The sequence below is a fragment of the Sorex fumeus genome, unplaced genomic scaffold, assembly GCF_029834395.1.
Source record: "Sorex fumeus unplaced genomic scaffold, SorFum_2.1 ptg000014l, whole genome shotgun sequence".
Classification (NCBI taxonomy): domain Eukaryota; kingdom Metazoa; phylum Chordata; class Mammalia; order Eulipotyphla; family Soricidae; genus Sorex; species Sorex fumeus.
This window is the reverse complement of record NW_026606071.1, coordinates 31,598,995-31,625,800: the sequence shown is the minus strand read 5'-3', so window position 1 is coordinate 31,625,800 and position 26,806 is coordinate 31,598,995. Positions and strand designations below refer to the sequence as shown.

Sequence of the window (26,806 nt, the reverse complement as noted above, 5' to 3'; positions counted from 1 at the left end):
TTCTACAGGCATAGCTCTGAGTTACTGCCTTTTGGTAATCAGATGTCTTTCCTGCCAGGTTTATTGCCACAATAGAGATTTCATCTTAACACACTATCAGTCAACATCTATGACTATTTTGTTTCAGATTACATTCAATAAATGCAATCTCCATTTTTAATTTAATATTCCTGGTATCAACACAGAGAGTAAATTACCAATCTGTTTCTTGAAGGAACATTATGCTCGTTATAATACTCAATGTTAGAATTTTGAATTTTAATTATCTAGCTAAACCACTTAACATATTAAATTTAATTATCACATTTTAATTAAATTTGACATAAATATTATGCTTGCTTCACTCCAGGAAATTTTATAAGAACAGGAGAGATAGTATAGTGGACAGGTGCTTACCTTGTACAAGGTCAACCCAAAGTCAATCCTTGACTTCACATTATCATCCCCCTACCACTGCAAGGAGTGATCCTTGAGGGCAAAATCAGGCATAAGCCCTATGCAATGTGTGGTGTGTCCCAAGAACAAAACAGATAAATAAAATATCCCCCAAATTTAATAATTTATACAGATAAATAAATTTTGGCTTACTGTGAAAAGCAATAATGCAGTCCTACAAAGCAAGACCTTTCAAATGTATATGAAATGTAAATATATAAATATTAATCCCAATTAAATATATTAGGTTAAAGGATATGCAAATATATTAAATAAGTACATATATACAAGTTGCTAAAACAAAGTTCTCCATATTGTGTCACAATATAAACTCAATATATATGTCTGGAACATCATCTAAAATTGATTGAAAGATATCTATCTATAAAAACTTTTGATTAATTTTTGTCTGTATTCATAAAATTAAAGTAGTATTTAGATGGAATTGAATAAAGCAGCATGTGGATATTTATTAATTTATCAAATATCACTTATTCTGCAAATAAAATATTGCTCTTCAAGAGACATGTTTTAATTCTGAAATGTATAAAAGCTTTAAAAGCTAAATTATAAAATAAGTAGCTATAAAAATTATTTATCACAGAATAAGTCAGAGGAGGACAAATTAACCAAAACACTTTTCCCCAATGAGATTGCAGAGGAAATAAATGAATGATTTGAAATCAGAATTATTCATTAATCATTTGGAATAAATTGCTACATGGAATAATTTTAAAGGCATAAATAGCATGTATTAAAAAACAATCAAGAATTTACTTTCCTGTAATGAGCAGAATATGATAGGATATATTGGAGGAACAAATATTTTTACAATGTAAGTAATTTAAATCAATTAAGGAAACTCTTATTTCTTATTTGCCCTGTATGTTTATCAAGACCAGTGTTGACAAAGTAACTGTTCACCAAAAAAATGGGAGTCAGACCACAGTAATAGTACAGTGGGTAGAGCATTTGCTTTACATTTTGTGGACCTGGATTCTATCTCCAGCATGCCGCATGTCCCCAATCACCAGTTGTGATCCCTAATTGTAGAGCCAAGAATAACCCCTGAGATTACCACATGTGACTCCAAAAAATCAAAAAATGAAAATAAAACTTTTAAACATTAGGAAGTTACGATGTTAGAGGGAAAATTAACTTTAGAGAATAATATTAATTGGCCAGTTAAATCTTACTATAAATAGTACATACTACTTCTCAAAAAATATTCAATATCATGTTTCTTGGAGCCATACCCTACTAGAAATGAAGCCAAAATTATAATATTTTACCATGTATACAGAACACGAGAGTTGGAAATAGTGGATAGCATTATAGACACCTAAGAAATTCAAGAATACCTCTTTTCATATAAAATTTGTAAGTATAATATCAGACTAGCATCCAAAGTTTATATTTTAAGCTCTGAAAAATTATAAATCAAGCACTGTAACAAAATTTTTAAATGATAGGCATTAGTAGTCTTCAAACATAAGCAAAAGTATCAGGGACATTCAAAATATTTGAAGTAGAAATTTCTCAGTTTGAAATGAAAGGATAAAAAATGAGTGGGAAAATTAAAACCTGGAGCACAATACTGAATAACTATAGGACAACTAAAAGGTGGATTAAAAAATTGTGATACAAGAAATAAGAGAGTACAGAGCAGTTGAAGAATTGTGGCTTTGAACTTCATGAAATCAATGACAGACACTAAACATCTGGGAAGCTCTGTGAACACTAACAAGGATTTATTTAAGTGGAAGAAGACTAAGGACAAAGATAAAAATATTAATATAGAAGAGTTGGAAAGGATTTACTTAAAATGCAACAATGGTAAGTATTACAATATAACTTTTGCTGTGTAATGGTCTTGTGGAATTGTACAATGTTTGCATTATATAAAAAGAAGAAAGGAATAAAATAGATTGCTGAAAGAAAAATCCATCAATCTGGGTTTCTAAACTTAAATGTGTATTGTACAATTATGCAACTCTGTGCACTATACAAACACGAAAAAATTTAAGTAAATCTATAAAAGTGTTCAAATTCAACGAAATTATCTATATCAAGTAAATGAAAAATATAGTGAAATAGAGTTATATGAAAACAGCAAATCATAAAATTTTTTTTAGATTATAAGCAATGGACGGTAGGAAGTTGCTTTTACAATCAAAACATCACTTACTTTATGAATTACTTCTTTTTATTTATTCTGAATAACATGTTTCATATATCTCAAAATTGACCATAAATATTACCATCTCTTCTTTATTAAAGCTTTCCCTCGTTGTATAGTAAGTGAGATTCAGCCCAGGTCTTTCACATTAGAAACAAGATTCCTCTGATGGTTAAACTATAACCCCTGACACAGAGATAAGATTAATCAATTATGAACAAATTATTCAATCCATTGAGCACTCCCAGGTGGCCTAATGTAATTACAGGAAAATACAAGTAGAAAGATACTGATTTATTAAATTAAAGAGACTAATTTATAAAATCAAATTACTAGGTCTCAGTCCAATTTGCAGTGAAAGTGTAAAAACTAAGAGTTGCTCAGCTTGTGAAACTTAGCAAAGGGAAATTTGGTTTGCCCAATTGAGTAAATTTATCTAGATTAGTAGATTTCAACCATTCTACACCAGTATAACAGAGAAAATAGACAAAATATTGTGGATTTTTAAGGGGTAAATTATGTTTATGTCTTACAATTAGAGTATTTATATATTGGTATTGTAGTAATTGCCATTATGTGATCTTGTGTTAAACAGAAACATCTGTTTTAGTGAACCAACAGGGAACTTTTTGTGGATCATGCCCAGTCTGTGTACTATCCTTTGAAAAGACAATGATTTGGACAATAAAGGCTATATACTCATTGCAAAGCTGACGGCTAATATAGATTGATTCTCACAAATGCATAAAGAAAATAGCTCCCAAACTTTAACTCCCTTTTCTGATCCATTGTGTTTATTAGACAAATTCTGACTGTATTTTGAAATGCATTGTAAAGAGGATACTATGAATGAAAAACTCGTCCATAGTGGTAGTGGTATTTTAAATAAATTCAAAATAATGTGTTGCTTCAAGTTAATAAAGTAATAGCCTTATTTATATACAACTATATGTTACATGGTGGTAGGTAGAATTTGGCTTTGCAAATGTAGTTAGATGAATTTTAGGGATTAAGTATCTGAGACTAATAGGGTCATATGGCACTAGGATAGTTAAGAGTTATGCAATTCTTATCTTTTTTGGGGGTGGGGCATACCCAATGCTGTTCAGGGATTACCCCATCTCTGTGCCCAGGAATTATTCCTGCAGGTTCTGGGGGAACCATATGGAATGTCAGGAATTGAACCCAGGTTGGCCGGGTGTAAGGCACACAACCACCTCTCCTCTCTGTACTAGCTCTCCAGCCCTATACTTCTCTGAATACGTCTGCATTTCTGTCTGATCTCTTTTTAGCTGCTGTAATGCTTGTAATAAGTCACACAGTTATATTTACCATTATTTCAAGTATAAATTGTATTTGATTTTGTAGCCTTTTATGGAAAATGAATATTGCTGAATCAAAAAGAAAAAAATCAGAGATGTTAAAAAATTGCCCAAATCCACATAGGATTATGTATCAACAAACAGTTTTCTTCTAACCAATAATAATCTTACTTCCCGAAGAACTCCCTCTAGGATTCTGATTATGCCATTACTTATTAAAATAATACCTGAAGAACTTCTCATAAAATGCATATGGCCTTGAACTTTAAGCAATTAAATAAAACAACTTTTTAACATAAGTTGCAAAACAGCTAGGCAGGTGATTAACACTATAGTAAATGACTTGCACACATGAGTTCCTAGATTCTATCCCTGGAACCACAAAAGTAAAATGACATACAATAAATTTAATAATAAAATAAAAAGAAAAAAATAGAATATGGCTCAGAGAATGCTAGAATTTCTGTCATATTTTTATAACTGAAAAAATTTCATGTTATATCTACTAATTTCGTCTTCTTTTGTTCACTCACTCCACCATATCCCCAAGAGACATAAAAGAACAAAAACAAAAACCTGCAAAATTCTGCAGTGCTTCAACCTCACTACATTCATATCCACTGTGTTCCAGGATGCGTGCGTCTTCCTTAGAAGCCACTACCTCTTAACCAATGTCCTTGTTTCTGCCCTTGATCTCTGTAATAGAGACTACAGCCCATTCTCTAAAACTCACTTCCCTTTCTTCTTGACACAGATTTAGACATTTCTAGCCTCCTTTGCTCTTAGTCCCAGCTATGTGGTGATGTTGTGGCTGATGAATGCATTATCAGCACTGCTTCTTCAGCAGGACAGGAAATTGGCTCACATCCCTCCCAAGCATGCCCTAGAGTTTTCAGCTGAGAGACTGTGTATCCATGAATTTTAGCTGCTTGGTTTGCTTCTTCTCAAAGATTTAGTTTTGAACTGCTAGAGCAAGGCCCATGGGTAAGTCAAGAGGGTGAAAGCTGGGAGAGAGGTTAGCATAGCTGTGGGGCTACTGCACTCACATCCCACCATTAGAGTCTCACCAGTCGCTCAACCCCATCACTTCACTAATCTCTGCAGAGAAACTAAATCGTGAAACTTTTTAGGTATCCCAAAGTCCAAGTTGAGAATTCTGGGGTCTTCTCAGAGCAGGGGTGGCAGTTTCCTCCAATGCTCAGTACTTCAGGAAGTCTAGGGAGCCACACCCACCTCCTGAGCTGCCTCCATGTCAACTCATTGGACCAGATTACAGATTCTGAAGTCCCTGGACATCACAAATCATAGTACTAAAATTCCCATAGGAGCACACCAAATTAGTTGGGAAGATAACGTGGAAACTAATTAAACTCAACAAACAATAACAATAGCACAGAAGGCTTAGCTAGCAACATTCAGCTCAGTAAATTCTCAGACACGGACTTAACATCATGGTGACATATAACAATTTACACAATTTTTCTTTTACTGAGGTATTTTTGATAATTCTATAAGCCATTTAGCTATAACAAGGAATATAAAGTTTTGTGTCTGTTAAGGGATCAGGCTTAGGGATGTAGTTTGAAAAATGGGGACACTGCTAAGTCTGGTAGTGAAATTAGTGTTGTAATACTAAAAACTTGTAACAGCTATATCATGAACAACTTTTTAAACCATGGTGTTTAAATAAAGTTATTATTATTGTTTTAGAAGAACTGCTAGTTCTCCCCTTTCTTCCCTTGACTGTTGGAATTTAAGAAAGAGGAAGCATATTCTATCTGGGTAAGGATACTACAAGATACAAATGCATCATCTCTCACTTATTATTTAAGGTAGAACCTCCCTTTCCTGCAGATGGGTAGGGTGTCTGCCTTGCATGCAGCCGACCTGGGTTCAATTCCTTCATCCCTCTTGGAGAGCACAGCAAGCTACCAAGTATCCTGCCCACACGAGAGAGCCTGGTAAGCTCCCCAGGGTATATTTGATGATATGCCAAAAACAGTAACAAGTCTCACAATGGAGATGTTACTGGTGTCTGCTTGAGCAAATCGATGAACAACAGGAGGACGGTGCTACAGTGCTACACATTAATTTTAGCATGTAAACCAGAAAAGTCAAAACCAAATGGTATATATTAAGTCACTGAGATTTGAAAGTTATTTTTTTATTATTTAGCCAGTGTCTAACCTGGTTAATATTATTTTTGTTTTTTTATAAAATATTCTCTAGTTTGATGACACTAAAATATAATTAAAATTATGCAATTCACTCGTTCAGAATCTTCCAGTAATTTCTCAGGATACAAAACAAAAACCTAAGGTCTATTGCTATCTCTCTTACCTTATCTTCTGTTATTTTCTTTCTCAGTCTTTCTTGTAACACTGACTTTTTACTTAGAAATTTCTAAATTAGGGTCTCTGCTTTTATACTTTTAAAGCAGACCCTGGAATAATTTATTCTGTCACCCCCTTCCTATTTCTAGTCTTTAATATTTTTGGTGAGTTTTTTCCTCTGACTTCTTAAAAATAGTCTTCAAGTCTTCAAACTCCCTCCAAACTATCCTGTCCAATTTCTTGATTAAAATATATTTCTTTACAGAACTTATTAGTATCTAAATAATTCTTTTTAACCTTTTTGTGGTGGGTCATACTTATATAGTATAACCAATGGCTTGGCATCAACCCTGTAATGCTATCTCCTTGATCATTAACATTAACCAAAAATTTGTGTTCTCCGCTGCTCAATTTCTAGTGTTCTGCACAAATGACTGAATGAACTAGTGACTGAAAGTGGCTAAAAAACATTCATACATCCTAAAATAAGATGACTTACTTTCTTTGGACATGTCTAGCAAGCAAATTAATTTTAAATTTCCGTGTATATTCATCAAGTCCTAAAAAGTTTAAAATAATGATTTGACATTGCACTTATGCTTATATGAAAATAAGAATAAAGACCACACTTGATATCAAAATTTCAAAACTGAATGCACGAGAATGGTCATAAACTCTTCCAAATATAAAATACTTCCTAGAAGAACCAAAGTGGTATTACAGCAGGTAAGGCTTACATGCATCTAACCAAGGTTCAATCCATATAGTTCATATAACCCAACAATCCATATAGTCACCACATCCCTGCCAAGAGTGATCCCTCAGTTTAGAGTCAGGTGTATGCCCCGAGCACCAAGAGTATGGCCCTAAAGCAAAAGTAAATACAAAATTATTTCTCAAATATATATTCTTAAAATTAAATTGTAATAGCAGCATGTCTAGTGCATGTATACATAGTGAATATTTTTTTTTCAGAATCCTCAAATGGAGAGGAATAAACTAGATCAAAACAGTCTGACATTTGAGCTTTTGGCATTAAGATTCTTAATTTCCCTATAAAGAGCTCTACCTCTGTCAGACTTTTGAGCTTCTTCAGAAATGCTGAGTGTTTTAAAACAACACATTACAAATGTGATCACACTTTGTGAGACCAAGTGGTTCCACAGCACATCTTGACATGAACAGCGCCATATTATGGCTGTTTGACATTCTTGAATTGACTGCTTCTGCTCTTCTGGCTCACAAAACTTTCCAAATAAATGTCAAATGCCAATTAGTGACCCAGAGTCAGTTGCCTGTGGAAGCACATTTCTAATAGAAATTGCAAGAACACAGTTTATTTTTGTATTGCCCAATAATTGATTGCAATGACTTTAGGCAGCTAATTTTTTTTGCCCTTTTTCAGAGAAAATATTGGCAATGCATAATCACTATGTTCTTAACAGTTAAACAAATGCAGTAAATGGTATCTTGGATCATAAATATTATAATCAGGTATCATTTTTATAATGATTCTAAAAAAAATGGAATAAACCAACTACTCCCTTGGGAGATTCTACTTAGTCCTGACACATTTCATAGAGAAACAACATATTAGCTGTGAGGGAAATGGATTATTTTTACACAAATAATGGCCAATCATTGTGCAAGGACTGCTCATTGCAAGATTGTGTATCATGTCACTTCCTTCTATCAAGGGAAAAAAGTAAACTTTGACAGTGAAAATAAAGTTCTCAGGAATAGCTTTGGCTATCAAGTTAGCAGGTGGTAATCAGGCTGGTTTGTATGTTGGTAGGTGTAAGAGTTTAGAGAGGGGCATAGCACCGAGCAATGCAGTGTACAAAGTGAAACTGTCCCATATGAGAGATATTTCCTTTCATGATATTTGAGTGAAGAATATGGTGAAAGGACATCGTTGAATGCTTAAATTCATAATGTGTAACTCTACAGGTTAGAGTCTGGAAGTAGAAGGAGATTGGATAGAGAGTCATATAGGAGTTGGATAACAAATGGCAGAGCATTTTGTTAACTTCTATATTTGTGTTAATTATTGATGTAATTAAATAAAATAAAATTAAATTAAAATTAAATAAAATAAAATGGATGTATTTGTAATTATATTTGCATTGAATATGCCAGAGTATTATATTAAATGTCTCTTTGTTAATGGAGTGAATAGACAATCCCTTTTCCCTAATTTACAGTTTTCACATTGCCCAGTACAGCGTTTTTCAATATATATGGCTTACATACAATAGAATGAATGTAACTTTTTCTCACTCATCAGTTAAATTCAGTTTATCTTTTAGTTCATGACTTTGGCTAATTCTGCAAAATGTTTTGCATACACTTGACTTTCATCCTTTCCTCCCTATTGCTGTATCATAATGCTCAAACTCAATATTTTGTGCCTCCTGAATATTGTGTCTATTTCCTATCACTCTAAACTTTTCATATTACCTGACTAGACTCTTATTTTCAAAACAATAGGTTTTCCTTATTATTTCAACTCACAATATATAATAATAACCCTGGGCTTCAAACCAGAAGCTGTAGTGTACTAGTCAGATCCCTATATTCCCTATCTTAGTTGATGAAAAGGCAGTGACTCTGGGGAAGAAAGAGATATGGTGGTGATTTGTTGTTCATCCCTGTCTTCAATTGATAGGACACCTATCTGGGAAAAACATGACCTGTATTATCCTTGTACATATCCTACTGAAACACTCTCTGGGAAATGACATTATTTACTTGGGTTTTTAATATGTGGGCTGGAGCGATAGCACAGCGGGTAGGGCGTTCGCCTTACAAGCGGCCAACATGGCCAACCCGAGTTCGATTCCTCCGCCCCTCTCGGAGAGCCCGGCAAGCTACCGAGAGTATTCGATATGCCAGACACAGTAACAACAAAGTCTCCAATGGAGACGTTACTGGGCCCGCTCGAGCAAATCAACGATCAACGGGAGGGCCTTTACCTTTACCTTTAATATGTAGAATGTTCATAGAAGGATTCATTTATTGTTTGAATTTTGTTAGTGAAATATAAAATCCTTAGATTTTAAAGAGTGCTCCTTGAAAAATATCACCTAAACCCTGTAATAATTTGGTTGTAAATTAAAGATATTTCCTAAGTACCAGATTAGATGACTTTAAAAATAGTGCTATCATATTCTCAAAGATGACCTACCACCTACCCTCAAGCTGTTCCAAAAATTCTTCCAAAACACATTTTCTGAGTGTACAGACCTTGATCACTTGACCACTTAACATTCTCTTTACTCAGGAATTTGCTCGAGTGGGTGCCAATCATCCCTGTTGCATGCTAGTGTAGCCCAATGGCGTCTGCTTGCTCCAGGAATACAAAGAGTCTCAAACATATCACTCAGGATCTTGACGAAGTCTAACCATATCGTTGGTGGGTGTCCATGCAATCATTTGACATCCCGTGGAATCCAGTCGGTAATGGCTCTAGTCCAGTGGACATCTCCAAATTTAATTACATGTCCAGCCCATCTGATTTTGATGCCTTGACAAACAAGACAGCATCCCTGATTCTTGATCATTGATGGAGGTTGGAACCCTGGATTCTTTCTCTCACTTGAGTGAAGCATGATACTCCAAGCATGGCTCTTTCAATTCCTCTTTTGGAGACCCAAATAGCGTTCTCATCCTGTTTTCATAGAACCCAGGTTTCTGAGGTGTATGTTAATGCAGGAAAAACAGTGGAATCAAAGAGATGTGCCCAGAGCCAGAGGTTCTCCATCCCCTTAGCTATTTCTTCAATGCTTTTGAAGGCATTCCAAGCCAATCTCTTTCTCAAGTGCATCAGGTGCCAGGCCATTTGTCATGTTGATTTCTAGACCTAGGTATACATAACTGTTGCATTTGGAGATGTTCATTCCGTTGACAGCTAATGGAACAACAGGAACAAGACCATTTCTCACAAACATTGTCTTCATGAGATTCAGCTGTTGTCTGACCTTTCCACACTCAGAGTTGCAGTCAGTCAGCATTTGTGCTGCTTGGCTAATGTTTGGTGTTATTAGAACGATGTCCTCAGCAAAGAGGAGGTGTTGTAGTTGCCGACCGTCTATCTTCACTCCCATTCCTTCCCATTCCAGTTGTCGCATGACATTCTCGAGGGTGGCACTGAAGAGTTTTGGTGAAATATATCACCCTGCCGAATCCCTCTCTTTACATGGATGATCATTTTCTAGTAGAATGGTGAGATCCTGGTAGTGAATCCATAATATGGCTCATGGAGGATCCTGATGTATTGAGTTTGAACACCCTGTTTGGCTAGGGCTTCAATAACCACTTCAGTCTCAACAGAATAAAAGGCTTTCTTTAAATTAATGAACATTAGACAAAACAGCATCTTGAACTCTCAAGAAACCTCAATGTGATTGGTTATTGTGTGGATATGGTCAATCGTGCTGAATCCTTTTCAAAACCCAGCTTGCTCACATGGTTGTCCTTCATCTAGTGTTCTGCTAATCGTATTCAGGATGACTCCAGTGAACGGCTTGTAGACAACAGATAGATGTAGACAACAGGCAAATTGGGCTATAGTTGCCAATGTTGTGGATGTCTCCTTCTTGTACAGTAGTACACTCCTGATGGTTTTCCACTGGGATAGAATCTTGCATTCAGACAGGTAACATGTGAAGATCCAAGCCAGTGAATTGATAAGAACCGACGGCAGGTTCTTAGCTATTTGGGCCTGACCTTCTCTGGACCGGGTGCTGTTCGTTTCTTTACTGACAAAATGGCGTGTCAGATATTGGAAGGAAGAATGTTGAGAATGACATATTCTTCCTGCGGAATTTGGTATGTGGGCAGTTGGACGGCGCTCTTGAAGAGATCCGAGTAGAAGTCATGGATAAGCTTCTCCAATGACCTTCTGGAATATGTGATAGATCCATCAGGATTTCGGAGGGCAGTCATCTTGGTCTTGTAGTTGGCGAAGGACAGGCAGGCTTTGTGAATGCTTTTCCTGCCTTTTGCCACATCTGCCAACACTGCTGTTCTTCTCTCTTTGAGGGAAGATAAAGGGCTTCAATAACCACTTCAGTCTCTGCACTGCTTTGCGAGCTCAGACATTCACTTATGGTTACCTGAGGCTTGTGCCAAGCCAGGTTGGTGAATGAGGAATGAGCTCTAGAGTTTTCAAAGACAGATGTCTTTTTGTGGCTATCTCTTTCTTGGCTTTCCTCACACAATCATGGAGGTGCTGAACCAGTCGATAGTATTCTTTGTCAATGATGTCAACAATGGCATCTTCCCATGTTTCTGCAATGTGCCAAAGAGCTCCCAATTGGTGGTCATTCTGGGCATTCTCTTCTTAAACTTTCAGCCCTTTCTTCCTGCTCTGTGAAGTAGAATTTTGCACAAAGTAGATGGTGGTCCGATCCTGTTTGGAATTTTGAGACAACAGTCAGGCAAAACCACTGATTGAATACGATGTGGTCAATCTCATTGTGGAACCATCTGCCGGTAGACTCCCATGTCCAACATTTAGATTTGGCCTTTTGTAACTGTGAGTTACCATGGATTGTCTTGGTTGACATGATGAACTCAGCCAGTCTCTTACCCTGTTCATTCCATTCTAGGACATTGGTCCCTATATCGAGTTCTTCAGGCAACCTTCTTGGTCCTACCTTGGCATTAAAATCACCAACAATGATCTTGTAGAAGGTGCGGTCTTCTTTATAGAACTTCCCTAGCTCCATGTAGAACTTCTCAATTTCTTTTTCATCATAATTGGATGTTGGTGCATAGACAACAAAAGTAGAAACTACTGGCAGTGAGTCACATCTATTCAAGTGTAATCATCTGATTCGGGTTGTTTGGCTTTCAAATGAATCAATGCTCATAGCGAAGTTCCTGTTGAGAAGGACACTGACACCACCGACTCCTCTTTTGTCTCATGTTTCAAGTAACAGTTTTTCTCCAGTGTTGAAAATGGCATGATGTGATGCCTTCTTGTCTCAGTCAGACCAATGATGCTGTACTTGATCTTTCGCGCTTGAGCCCTCAGGTCCTTGATGGATGCATCCAATGCCAGCATACATCCACTACCTCCACTACCCAGCTGCCACCATGCTCCAGGCTGCTTTCTGGACACTCAGGCTGAGACTCACACAAGAGTGAAGTCCCACAGAACCAGGTAATGGGAACTCTGTGACCTTGGACTCCAGGGTCAATGGGACCCGAGAACAGAGATCCTCTGCCTGCTCCCACCAATCTCTGGTGACCCAGAGATTAAATCCAGAAGCACCACCACAGCATGCCCTGCCTGCTTCCACCAATCTCCAGCAACCCAGGGATCATACCAGAGGCCCCACCCTACCAGTACCAGATGAATACCTCATTAGAATACCTCCACTACTCTACTACCTCCCCTACCCAGATGCCACCATACTCAAGGCTGCTTTCTTGTCTGCACAGCCATGAAGCGGATGGACAACACATCATAAGACATGTAATACTCATCTTTTAAGATTTACTGCACCATATTTGATTGGAGGACCTGCAAGAAGATTAGAGGCTGCCCTAAAAGCCTCTATCCCTCTCAGAGAGCCTGGCAAGCTACCGAGAGTATCCCAGGCAGACCCTGGTAAAGCTACCCATGGCGTATTCGATAAGCCAAAACCAGTAAATACAATGGGTCTCATTCTCCTGACCCTGAAAGATCCACCAATACGGCAGTGTTAAGAAGGATGAGTAAGCAGAGGCTGATAAAATCTCAAGGTCAAACTAGGCTTCCAAAACAAAGAAGGACAAAAATGACTGTCTGTACTTTCAATGCGTGTATGCTGGCATCCATCGAGGACCTGATGGTACAAGCAGGAAAGATCAAGTACGACATACAGACCTTATACAAAGAAAACTACACATCAAACAAAATCATCTTAAACTGTACTCAATAATACATTAAAAGAATCATACATGATCATACCAAGTAGGGTCTATTTATTCTAAGGTCACAAGGATGGACTATATATGCAAATCAATGACATCCAAAAGTAAGTTGTATATCATATGTGGATAATGTCCCCCCATTCTTCATCGATTTGCTCAAGGGGCCCAGTAATGTCTCCATTGGGACACTTGTTATTGTGTTTGGCTTGCTAGGCTTTGCCATGCGGGCAAGATACTCTGGGTAGCTTGCAAGGCTCTCACAGAGGCGTGGAGGAATTGAACCTGTGTTGGCCAGGTTGGCTGCATGCAAGGCAAATGCCCCACCCACTGTGCTATCATAATATATAAATATAACAAAAATTTACAAAATTCCACATTTATTTATGGAAATACAAAAACACTATCATATTCAGTGCTGATCATTTGAAAGCTTTTCTTTCAAAATCAGTCATTAGACAAAATATGTACTTATATCACTACTATTCAATATAGTTCTTGACAGAGAAATTAGGTTAGAAAATGAAATAAAAGTGACCTATATTAAAATATAAATAAAGTTATCACTATTTGAGATGTTATGATAATAAATATACATAAATCCCTAAAAATTCCACTATGAAGCTTTATAACAAATAACGCAAAAAATGGAAGGCTAAGATATTCAAAATGTAGATTGAGGTTTTTTATGTAATTAACAAATGACAAGACTAAAAAATTCCTAAAAAGATATGATACCATCAAAAAAGAATTATGTACCTTGCTGTAAACATAAAGAGGTGAAAAAGTGTCACATTAAACAATATAAGTCACTATTAAAATAATTATAAGACACAAGTAAATGAAAAGCTAACCCATGCTAGTGGGTTGGATGCATTAACTTTGAGAAAACGGTCATCATACCAAAGCAATAAAACGTTTCAATGAAACCTCTATAAATTCTTTTAAATCTCTATAAAATACCAATTACACTCCTAAAGGAAATAGGATAAACAGCACTAAAATTTATATGTAACCACAAAAAATTTTGACAGTCAAATAAATCCTGAGACAAAAGAATGAAAGTGTCAGGCTGCCTGAATCCAAACTATACTACAAAGACTCAGTAATCTAAACAAAGGCCAGAATTAAATCTTCATATATATATATACACATATATATACATATATATACACACATACATATGTATGTATGTGTGTGTATATATATATACACACACACATATATATATATATATATATATATATATAGTTACCTTGTAACAAAGAAGAGCATAAAATGGAGAAATAAAAGTCTCTTCAATAAACGGTTTTGGAAAAACTAAACAGGCACATACCAAAAAATGAAGTAGTCATGTTTCTCATACCATGCATAAGTTATCTCAAAATAGATGAAAAGACTTGAATGTTAGACCTCGAAGCATCAAAGATATAGAAGAAAATATAGGCAAACATGTCATCCTATAATTTTCTTTCCAGGATATATTTGGGAATTCTAATATCAAAAGAATAAACATTAAAAAGAAAAGTTACAAAAGTTAAAAATCTTTTGCATATAATAAAACTATCATTAAAGGAATATATGTGTGAGTTAGTGGGAAAATATTCCATCTGACAAAGGGACAAGTAAGCAAAATATCTAAGAAACTCACAAAAGTCAATAAGAGGAAATAACCAATTACATCAGAAATTAGGGAGAACAGTTGACGAGATGCTTATTATGTCATCATTATGGAAATGAAATAAAAATATTATTACCTAACATCTATGAAAACAGCCTACTTTTAAAAGGCTATAATAGGGGTCCAGGGTATAACTCAAAGAGCAGAATGGACAATGTTCTAATTCAACCACCAGCACCTTATGGTCACCAGATGTGTAACAACAGGTGTATCCTTCATGGACATCACACTATGGGTCCAAGCACTAACCATTACCATGCCCCTCCCTAGTTGGCTGTTTTCACTAGGAGTAATATCAATGAGCACTACTTTGGGAGCCACCCTCCATTCTACAACATACAAAAAATCCAACAATAAAACTTGCAGTGCTGACATGCTGTGGAGAAATAGCATTCCCTCATGCACTTGTTCTTGAGGATTAGTGAACCTTTCTGAAGTTAAATGTGAGATTTATTGCTGGCTGAGAGAAATCACCTAACAAGATTCTCTGATGATACAATTAAAAGCATTAAGGTGGTTCAAGTTACTGACCAAAACATCATCTTCATTCACAAGAGTATGTGGATTGTAAAGGAAGTAGAAAGCTGCACTATTCTTTTAAAAATTGCCCCAATATAAAAGTATCCATCTCCCAGTTCAATATGCATAAGAAAGCTTCTAGAAGATAACTGGATTCAGAACAATTTATTTAAAAGTTGACTTTATTGTCATCACTTTATATTGTTTTCTGAAATCATTTTTAATTAGGTATTAACCAGACTGGCACTTTAGTCATTGACTCCAAGCTAGATTGCTATATTTCCTGTCCCCAGGTTCATTGCTTCCTTACTTTTTCCCCTATGACATTAGTAGTGATACTTGGTTGAATTGATAGAAATGTGCAGTTGAACCCTTATTTTTTTCTGTATAACTGACACTTCTAGAGTCCAGTTCAATATACTACTGCCACATGAGTTTGATCTCATAATCCTACATTAATCAATCTCTACATTACTCACATATCCCTTATAGCATTATCATAAATTTACATTTTTATACTTTGCTATGCGGTGGATCACTTATCCGAAACCACATTTCTAACTGGACCTCTTTTGAGCTGCCTTTTTCCCATGGCTGTCCTCAAGAGAAAGAAGTGTGAAATTCTGTCTTGTATTTGGGGATAGTTTTTTTTTTTCATTTTTTTTTTTTATTAGTGAAGCACCATGAGGTACAGTTGTAGATTTACAAATCTTTGTGCCTGAGTTTCGGTCATAAAATGATCAAATACCCATCCCTCCACCAGTGCCCATTTCCCCCCACCCCCCCTCCCACCCTGCCTCTGTGGCAGGGCATTCGTATTTGGGGATAGTTTGACCCATGTCTTTGCAGAACACTATTTCCCACTACTTCTTCACATATGTGGTATGTGAATGCCCTTCTGTTTACTGACCTCTTAACTAGGCCTGCACTGGTGTTTCTTCTGAGCTCTCAGGATAACCTGAGCAACGGAAATTAAGCTCAAGGTCTCACACTTGCCAGGGCTGCTTTTTAAGTCCCTGAGTCATCTTCCAGTCCCAAACACTGTATGCCTCTGTAATGTCACCACTTGGAACTCATAGGCTTATTCATGCCAGGCAAGCACACTGAGCCATTGAGACATGTCCCAATACCTGAGTCTACAGTTTTAAGCCTAAAGATCCGTAGCATAGCTATAAAAACATTGTTTATAAATCTCTCACTTCACCAATGGGAAAGTACAGCTCAAGAAATGTACCATCAGTTGCTCAAGCTAGCTTTAACTAAAATTCAGTTTTTCTGATCTTTTACCCATGCTCTTCCATGGCTAGATAAAAAAGAAAAATTGATGTTATCTTCTAAGTCATTCTTTTTTTTCTTTCTATTCTTTATCCACCTGTAACTCATGCTTTATGCCTTGCCTCTCTCATACCTTCCTTTATTACAAACACTCCCTCCATTTCTCTCATTTTAAAAGAATGAGATATATGGAATAATTTTCAGTCTTTAGAGCATATTTATTCCCTGTTACATTTGAGTAAAAGAGGCTTACCTTTTATAAATAATGTTTTCTTAAGTTTTTTAATATAATTTCCTTCAAAAATTGATTGTAATATATTGTAAGTTAATAATACAATTAAGCACTTATCAAAGGCTTTCAGTTGTTCCTCACATTCTTTTTGCTTCTAAGGGAAATTTGTAATTCCTGTGTAAGCTAAAATAAGAGAACATTAACATAAATGAATGCATTATACCTTGATAATCTTAACACTTCAACATGATGCTAATTAGCAATCTTGAAATTACTAAATGATTGGCATAACAGGGATCAGTACTTGACTTGTATTTTTCCATGCTGAGGAAAAAAATACATACCCAGTACACCTAGGTGCTGACTAATGAAATCTATAAGCAGGTCACTACATTCATAATTTACAATGAATGGTTATTACTCAGATCCATTATTTAAAGAGGGAGAGTGGAATTGCATGATTAAGTATCTTAACAAATCAGGTCAATGAAAGTGAAAATTTGTCAATTACACTTATAATTCAAATTATATTATCTCTAATGGCCTACACTAAATATGACATATAAGCACTTAAGGTTTTTTTCTCATCACTGATTGGCAGAATGTACCGCTAAAATTGGAGTTATAGAAACAACAAAAGATAACTTTTTATGATATCATAACAAAGACAAGATGATTTACATACATTTCATCCTCTTTGCCACCCCTGTGAGATATGCTATTCTTTTAAAAATTGGGAACTCAAAGATTAGCAAATATCACAATTACTGAGTAGAGATGTCAGCTCATTATTCTGTCTTGCTGAACCTTATGTTTGTTTTGATTTTTTTAATTCCTCGTTTTAGGAAAAAATATCATATGTCCTAGAGTTATTATAGAGGTTACTAAGAGATAATTAATGTTGATATATTTTATAGTGAACCAATGAAAGTACTTTATTTAGGTCTCTACTGGCCTTTCCTTCATCTTCTTACCCTTACTATCCAAACCATAGTCCTTAAATTACTGCCTGGAGACTATCTGGAGAAATAGAATTTAAAGTATACAGAATCACTGAGTGAGAATCTTCATTTTTGTGAAGATACTCGATGGATGGTTTCTCTCTTGACTATGTACTAAAAGCACTGTTCTACATATCAGGAATAAGTGGGGAGCAGATAAAATAGAAAGGAGCTTTCTATGGGCTCTATATGGAAATTTACAAATCAATTAGACAGTTAAGTATTTGTCAATGTACCTTTATTGTGAGGATACTGCTCTGTAAGATGAAGCATATTCAATAAAATCTAAATAAGAAAAATAAAATCCAAACTAAGAATCAAAGGACATAGAGGAAAATAAATAAATAAATAAATAGAGCATCAAAGACTTACGATGTAAAGGTAGCAGAATCCAGGGGTCTATGGTAGTATTTTCCTTTTGCCCACTGGTATCAACAAATTTATTTTTACTTGTTAATACATTACAATTATGTTTGTGCTTATCACTCAAAATATTTTAAATTGAATTATTGGAATTATACTAATGACAAAATAGTGTCAGAATAAGCTCAAGACCTATAAAATGTAGCAGACTGTGACTTAACTTGTATAGGCTCATCCTTGAGGTAATTAGGAACAATAGGTAACTGCAAAGATATTAGATTATCCTCACAAGAATTACAAGAAAAACAAAAGATATTCCAGTTTATCTCCAAAACATAATTGAGAAATATTGATAAAACACAACAAACAGATAGAAATTTAAAATATCACTTTTCTGCTTATGGAATATCCTTATTGTTCAACTTGCTTAACGAGAGCATAACTATTATTTTTTTTTCTCCAGATAATACTCCCTTGAGTCCTAATTTTGGGCTTGGTTCTATATTTCAGCAACATTCTATTTAGAATTGTTTATTTTTTTTTGTTTTTTTACAACCCACATTTTTATACCGTATTTACTGACCCTCCTGAAAAATTACCTTATTCTTCAACTAATTAATATTTCAGTCCACAATGTCAGAATATATATCAGTCAATTAAGTCACTGTTTCCTCTGGCAGCTTTTGAATATGTAGAGGAGTCTTTGTAACAAATCAAATAATTACATATTAACTTACAAAGATTCATGAAGTTAAAGGTTTGTCAGTAAGTGGGTCTTTAAAGTTTGATGCATTTAAGATAAAACTAAAATAGAACTAAAAAGAGTTTACCCGCCGTCATGTACTGTATCTTTAAATCTGAAGGAAAGAGAGCCCAACAAGATGACATGTGTAGTACACAGAATATTAAGTGTCAAAATTGTCCCAGAATGTGACAGCTCTGTCAGAGGCCTTAACTAGATGATGGAAATGTTAACCCTCCTTATGCTTTTATGACTTGCTACTTGACACAACATTGCACTTTGTAGTTATTTTGCAATTATTTTCCCATTTACCTAATTGTCTCATTCATTATATACGTGGAGTGTGTGACAATTCCAATACCCTTTGCACTTGTAGCATGCCAAAATCAAGCAGCTTTGTCAGTAGATAACAGTCTACAACATGTTTCCTATTTACATTTGAGTAATGAACTATCTTCAAGCCATATCAGATCCTCTGAGAGCAACACATGTATTAATAGATGTGGAGTCATTACTTCCAATGGTTAAATCACTAATATCAGGTACATTCAAAGAAAAGTATTCATAAAGTATGGGTATCATTAATTGAAAACCTTTATATGCCATGGACTATTGTAATCCAACAAAAATATTTTCATGCAATTACCTCTGTAAACTCTGAAGAAGGTAACTTCATAGGTAAGACAGAAGAAATACAGTGAGTTTACATCACACTACCCAGAACATGTAAAGGGCACTGGAACACATTTTAGAAAATAATTTGTTTTGCTTTTTTGGGTCATACCTCACTGTGCTCAGGGATTGTTTCTGGCTCAGTGCTCAAGGATTATCCTTTGTTAGGCTAAGGGAACCATTTGGGGTGCTGGGATCAAATCTGGACCAGCTGACTTCAAGACAAGTTTCCAAGTCACTGTGCTATTTCTCTGGCCCTTTCACCAATTTTCTTCACCATTTATTTAGTGCATGTTTTAAAATGTTTTGGTCAAGAAGAAGGAGCAGCCAGTACCTTGGAAGCAATAGGCAGGAATAGCACTCAAGAGCCTCTGCTGTCAGCTCTGGAAGACCTGAAAATCTTATCAAGAGAACTTACTGGCAATGCTGGCAATTTCAAGAAACCCAATGGAGTTACAACCTGGAGAGTAAAACCAAAGATGGGGAATTTCAAGAGCTGATGAAATTGGCACTTAATCAAGGAAAAATACATCATGAAATGCAAGTTTTAGAAAAAGAAGTAGAGAGTGTTATTCAACACCTACAAAAGCACCTAAAGGAAGCAGAATAGGTACTGGCAAAATCTGTTTACCAAGTAAAAGAAAAACTCAAATCAATAGAAAAAGCAAGATATGGTGTTAGCTACTCTGAATAAATAATTAAGTATGCACATAGGATTAGTGTAGCTGTGTGTGCCCCATTTACCTGAGTTCCAGGGAACCCCAGAAACCATACCCAACTGACTTAGTGATGTGAAGCACATCATTGGGTCAAATGAATAATCCTCCTTCTAACAGTGTGAATGGCCACCTACCAGGATATGCACTTGCAGTAGGCAGATTGCCAGATGTCCTTGCCCCTCAGACTCATGATAATCAATTGACATGTCAATTAATATGTTGCCACCAAATCACTGTAATGAGTTCTTGTTGGAACCTCTGGGACATAATAAAGAAAATGAAGATGATATAGAGGCTATGTCAACAGATTCCTCAAGCAGTAGTAGCGACTCTGGTTAAAAAGCACTGAATCTCTGGGATCATGGCCATTAGGCAGCTTGATCAGGAGCCAGAGAGGTCATTTGTGGGTGGCGACTTGTGGCTGCCCCACAGATAGGGAGAGGGTTTGGGATGGGGTAAACTGGGGTTTTTGGTGGTGGAGAATGAGCACTGGTGAAGGTACAGGTGTTTCATTGTATGATGAGACTTAGACCGAAAGCTTTGTAACTGCTCTCATGGTGATTCAATAAATAAAATTATAAAATTTGGGGAAAAAAGTAAGGTGGAATTCATGAAAAATTAAATCAGTCTAATCAGTGGCTGAATAAATAGCAGTACTCTTACATAAAAAATAAAATAAAATAAAACAAAAAATTAAAAGCATTGAAGACAAGAAACTTAGTAAAAGACTGTTCTACAGCTAGGTAAGTAATGCTGGCTACTGTGCAACTGTGCAGTCTATTGAAAATCACAGTGGTCTTTCATTTTTAAAACCAAAAATCATGGTTTTAGTTCTAAACCACTAGATGACCACTAGAGAAAAATTTATTGTTGCAAAAAGTCATTCTGATCAGTGCTATCTGACCTTGTTCTATTCCAGTAATGTTTGACTTATACAAAGTATTATTGAAGTGAAACTTTAGCAAAATTAATGTACATATCATTAATTTAGTCTTAGAAATACTTAGAGAGCTTTTAAAAAAAGCAGCACTGGCTGATTGTGTTTCACAATATCAAAATCTGCCTCAGTTCTGTCCTCTATTAAAAGAAAGATATGATGAATTGCAACATTCTAGGTTGTTTTGAGGACCTAAAATGTTAGTAGGTGAAAAGTTCTTAAATTATATTTGTCACAAATCTGGAGCTATATATAATTGTTCTACTATTAGTGAATCGGAAAACCAAGGTAGTTTTAAAGTCAAAGACATTTTTATTTAGTAACCATATACTATCTGATAAATTTATGTATGCCTCCAATTTTGTTCAAAAGTAAGATCTCTTTAACAGAATTTCCCTTCCTCTGATTAGATAAGTTTTCTTTTCTTTTCTTTTTCTTTCTCTTGTTTGGGGACAACACCCAGACATGCTAGGGTTACTCTTGGCTCTGCCCTCAGGAATCACACCACACCTGGCAGTGCTCAGGAGACTATATAGGATGCCAGGATCAAATCTAGGTCAGCCATGTGTAAAGCAAGCAATTTACCAGCTATACAATCTTTCTGGTCTAGATGAGGTTTCTATCTCCCCTACAGGGTCAAAGGATAGCGAGAAAGAAAACATATGAAGAATATAAAAGTTCTTCATGTCTTTACTAAGACGGCTCTTATATGTATTGCATGATCTAGGAATTTCTAATTTAAAGGATATTAAAATTTTTCTGCTCTTAATCGGATGCTTTAGAGATTTCTTCGTAGAAACAATGTTTTCAGACAGCACTGAAATTATTTGACTATACACAGAAGCACAAGCAATATATTTTCATGGATTTTTAGCTACACTCAATGGCACTCAGAACTAAATCCTGAACTCTGTGCTCAGCTTCCACTCGTGGCAAGGCACAGGAGATCATATGGGATGCTAGGGATTGAACATGTAGGGAAAGTGTGTGTAAGCAAGGATAATGCAAGGCAAGTGCCTTGCCCACTGTACTCTCTCCCCAACAATTATTGTTTATTTTTTGACTCTATTCGACTCCTCGTTTTCTATACTTCGACCCATCTCTTAGAAACTCCGTGCTCAAAATTCTCATAGACCATCATGGAATAGTTACTAGTAGAGTAGCTGAGCAGCTAAAAGGAAAGTTCTTCGTGTGCGCGCATAATAGCTCCAATTCCCCATATTACAGGCATGTTGATAATGTGCTGTCATTGTTACTTTGTTATCTGTTATTAGAACGAACAAGGCTAAACACAGTGTTAGAACATGACTTTAAACTTTTCATCTTCCTTTTTAAACAATTTATTCCCTGCACAGGAAGAGACACCAATCCAATTTTACCACTTTTTAAGCTACTTCGTGGTTCCTAACATCGTGTCTAGTCTAGTCTTCTCTAATCTGATGTAAAATCTGTGTGTATGTAATCCAATTTAAATCTTCTCTCTTCCAGGGTGGCTTCCAAGTGTACAAAGCAAGGGAGTAAATGCCTTCTATTCTTTTTTCCTTCTAGCTTTATTTATTTATTGTTTTGTATTCTATGCTGCTTCTGAACTAAAAGACAGGAAGAAAGAATCAGTGAAGAACATCTTAATTGAAAGGCACAGTTGTCATATGTCATTGATAACACCTGTAGTAGCTTATAGTAAAATGTTTAGTTTTTTTGGCATACCTGTAGATTCCTAGTGTTGTCTGTGAGAACTTCCATTTGTTATTTCTGAGAATATGATTCCTATCTATGTGGTCATTTATAATATCTCTAATACTCTGCTCTGAGCCTCATTTTTCCTGTGGTCATTACATACATAGGTAGATACTCTGCTCAGGCCAGATTAATCTTTCCTAACCCTAGCAGGGACAGAATCTAGTTGTTACTTTTTGGATCATGACAAACTTTGTATATGACCATGCTCTTAACTTATAGTTAAGTATTATGGCACTTTGGCCTGGCCCATTTCGATGCCAGGGTAGTTCACAGCTTGCCCTGTGTCCATCTAGTCCCTCATCGCAACACTGCTTTAGGGGTGCTAGGAAGTAAGGGCAACTGAGGCTTAAGTCGAGAAAACAGATGCCCAGTATTTGGAGTCAATTAATTCCCAAGGTACAAAAGCATAGTATTAACTGAATTATCATGTCTATACAAAAAGGACAATGCTCTGAATTAACTATGCATAGGACTTGAGAAGAGAAGAGCAATATTTACAAGATAACAGAGTATGATTAGGAGATAAAGGTGATTGGCTGGTTGGGGAAGCAGAGCACAAAGAAAGAGTTTACAAATAAACACAGAGGAATGGGAGCACTGTAATGGGAGTAACCCAGTAAACATAGGCTCTCTGTGGCAAGGCAGAAAGGACAAACTAATTTTATCCTACACAAAGTCCTTATTAAAAACAACTCATATTTGTTTCTCTATGTGCTATCTACATCAATCTATAGAAAATACAACTCCTCCTTTTTCATTAACAGAAGTGCCCATCATGGCTAGGGTTAGATAAATCTTCCCTTATCTCAAAACACTTATCCCCACAGTTACTTATGAATGAACTTCTAATCAGATTGGGTGTCTGTTAGTTGTCTTCACTTGATGCAGGAGGGAAGGAGAGGGAAAGGAAGGCGAACATCAGATGGCACTGATTTTTCTCAAGAAATCCTGTCTTCCAAATCATGTCTCTTAGGAATGGGAGAAAATAAAATCAACCAGTTTCTGATAGTGAGTCTCTCTGATATGAATCTAAGCACTTGACATGAATTCCAACACCAGTGAGAGAAAATTTAGAGTTTTGAGCTTACTAACCTCTAAGTATTTCCATGCAAGTAAGAACCCTTGAGAGGAAAAATCACAAAGTAGAATTTCATTAAAATTCACTAAATTTTAGTAGAATTTTAGTAGCACTGTAGCACCATCATCCCGTTGTTCATCAATTTGCTCAAGCGGGCACTAGTATCGTCTCCATTGTGAGACTTGTTACTGTATTTGGCATATCAAATACGCCATGGAAAGCTTGCTGGGCTCTGCCATGCAAACAGTATACTCTCGGTAGCTTGCTGGGCTCTCTGAGAGGGACAGAGGAATCGAACCCTGGTTAGCCGCCTGCAAGGCAAATGCCCTACCTGCTGTGCTATATCGCTCCAGCCCAGAATTTTAGTAAAGTTCATTAAAGTTTAATGAAAAAGGTATTCTGTTTATTTAACCCTACTTAAAAGAATTTGTCAATGTTATCATTGTAGACTCATTATAATAACATACACTGATTTACAGACCAAGCATGTTTTTGAATGTTTAATTATTGCATATATATAAATATTAGTTATTTATTACAAAAATATTTATAATATTCTTGTGTTAAACATCTAAATTTTCTCAGATTTATATACAGTATACTGAACTACAGTTATTTAAAGTATTTCAGAATTAAACATAATTTTTAAATTTTACTTGATATATCACTTCTAATATACTACAGTGTTAAAGTAGTCATTACAATAGCAGTTGTTTAATAAACAGTATATAAGAGCTGTAGAAAATTTCATTTTTAAAATAAACTGCTTGGCCTCTCTGGCTCCTCAGAAACAAATCTCAGCTTTTGCTAGAAATCCCTCTAGATTTAATTATTAAAAATTCAGAATTCCAAAATCCTATACAATTCATAATCATATGCAATTCATAATCACTCTCACTGTTACTGTCCTCCCATTGTTCACCGATTTGCTTGAGCGGACACCAGTAATGTCTTACAACAAATTGTGAGACTTGTTGTTACTGTTTTTGGCATATCTAATACGACACAGGGAGCATGCCATGCTTTACCGTGCAGGCGAGATACTCTCAGTAGCTTGTCGGGCTCTCTGAGAGGGGCAGAGGAATTGAACTTGGGTCAGCTGTGTGTAAGGCAGACACCCTACCCACTGTGCTATCTCAATTCATAATCAGAAATAGAAAAAAAATTGTCTAATGTTGCTTTTTCAGCATTTTGAGCATTGGGGTAAAATCTCAAATAATAATGGTAGATCTGGTGTCGAAATATTGAATGTAATCAAAGTAGAGAGAAACTAATGTGAAACCACCTGCCACACAGGTAGGGGGAGGGTGTGGGATGAGGGGTATCCTAGGGGTTTTGGCAGTGGAAAATGCCCATTGGTGAAGGGATGGGTGAGTCATCATTTTATGACCGAGATTTAAACCAAAAACTTTGTAACGGCTCTCATGGTGTTTAATAAATAAATTAATAAATCAACTGGTGTAGGCCCTAGTGCAATAGTATAAGCAGTGTGTCATTTGCCTTGCAAGAGGGTGATCTGGGTTCAATCACCAGACTGATGTGGTACACTGAGTACCACCAGTAGTGACCCCTGAGCACAGACTAAAGAGTAAGTCCTCAGCACCATTGAGTGTGGTTCCAAAGTAAAAATAAATTTAAAGAATAAATAAAGAAATGATGCATTCACTTTCTCAGTTCATATAAATTTGGAACTATACAGAGAATAATGATGTACTGGGGGCTCTTTCAGTGTCAGGTGAATGAGGCCCATTGCTTTTGGCACTGTTTTTGGCATATCGAATATGCCACAGGCAGCTTGCCAGGCTCTGCCATGCAGGCGGGATATTCTTGGTTGCTTGCCGGGCTCTCCGAGAGGGATAAAGGCTTTTAGGGTGGACTCTAATCACCCTTACAAGGGTTCCCATGGTTCACATCATATTTGAACCCCATCAAATATGATGTGGTAATTTTGGAAGATGGGTATTAAGTATCTTATGATGTGTCGTGTGGCCTGACATTTCATTTGCTCTCAATAGAACAAACATCTCCGAATGGCAGCAGCTATGTGTGTGTGTGTGTGGGTCGAGAACTCAACATGAGGAAAAACTTGGCACCAGAACTGTGCAGGAGGGAGTGGCATGGAACGCCTTCAAGAGCATCAAAGAATTTGTTAAGAGGACAAAGAAGCTCCAGCTCCAGACACATCTTTTCGACTCCACCGTTCCACCGTTCGTCGTGCACTAACATATGCCTCAGAGACCTGAGCCCTACAAAAACAGGAGAATGCTATTTGGGTATCCCAAGGAGGAATCGAAAGAGCTATGCTTGGAGTATCACATTTCACTCAAGTGAAAGAAGGAATCCAGACTGAAACCCAAGCATGAAAGTTTATAAGTCTGCAACTGTACCTCATTGTGTTTCACTAAAAGATAAAAAAAGAAAAGAAAAGAAAAAAGAATCAGGGCCGCTGTCTTGTTTGCTAAGGTATCGAAAATCAGATGGGCCAGACACATAATGTGATTTAGAGATGACTGCTGGACTAGAGCAGTTACTGACTGGATTCCATGGACCATCAAAAAGATGTGTGGCCGCCCACCTACGAGATGGTCAGACATCTTTGTCAAAACCCTGAACAAATGGTATGAGACTCTTCATGTTCCTGGAGTGAGCAGATGCCA

The 26,806-nt window shown here is 36.2% G+C and overlaps 1 protein-coding gene and 1 pseudogene across 1 annotated transcript in view; one reads left to right on the top strand and one right to left on the bottom strand.

Annotated features, from left to right (window-relative positions):
* Positions 1-20,733, top strand: part of LOC130021135 (mediator of RNA polymerase II transcription subunit 4-like) — a 30,453-nt pseudogene extending 9,720 nt beyond the window's left edge.
* Positions 1-26,806, bottom strand: part of SPAG16 (sperm associated antigen 16) — a 1,095,878-nt gene that overhangs the window by 709,517 nt on the left and 359,555 nt on the right. The window lies entirely within an intron of this gene.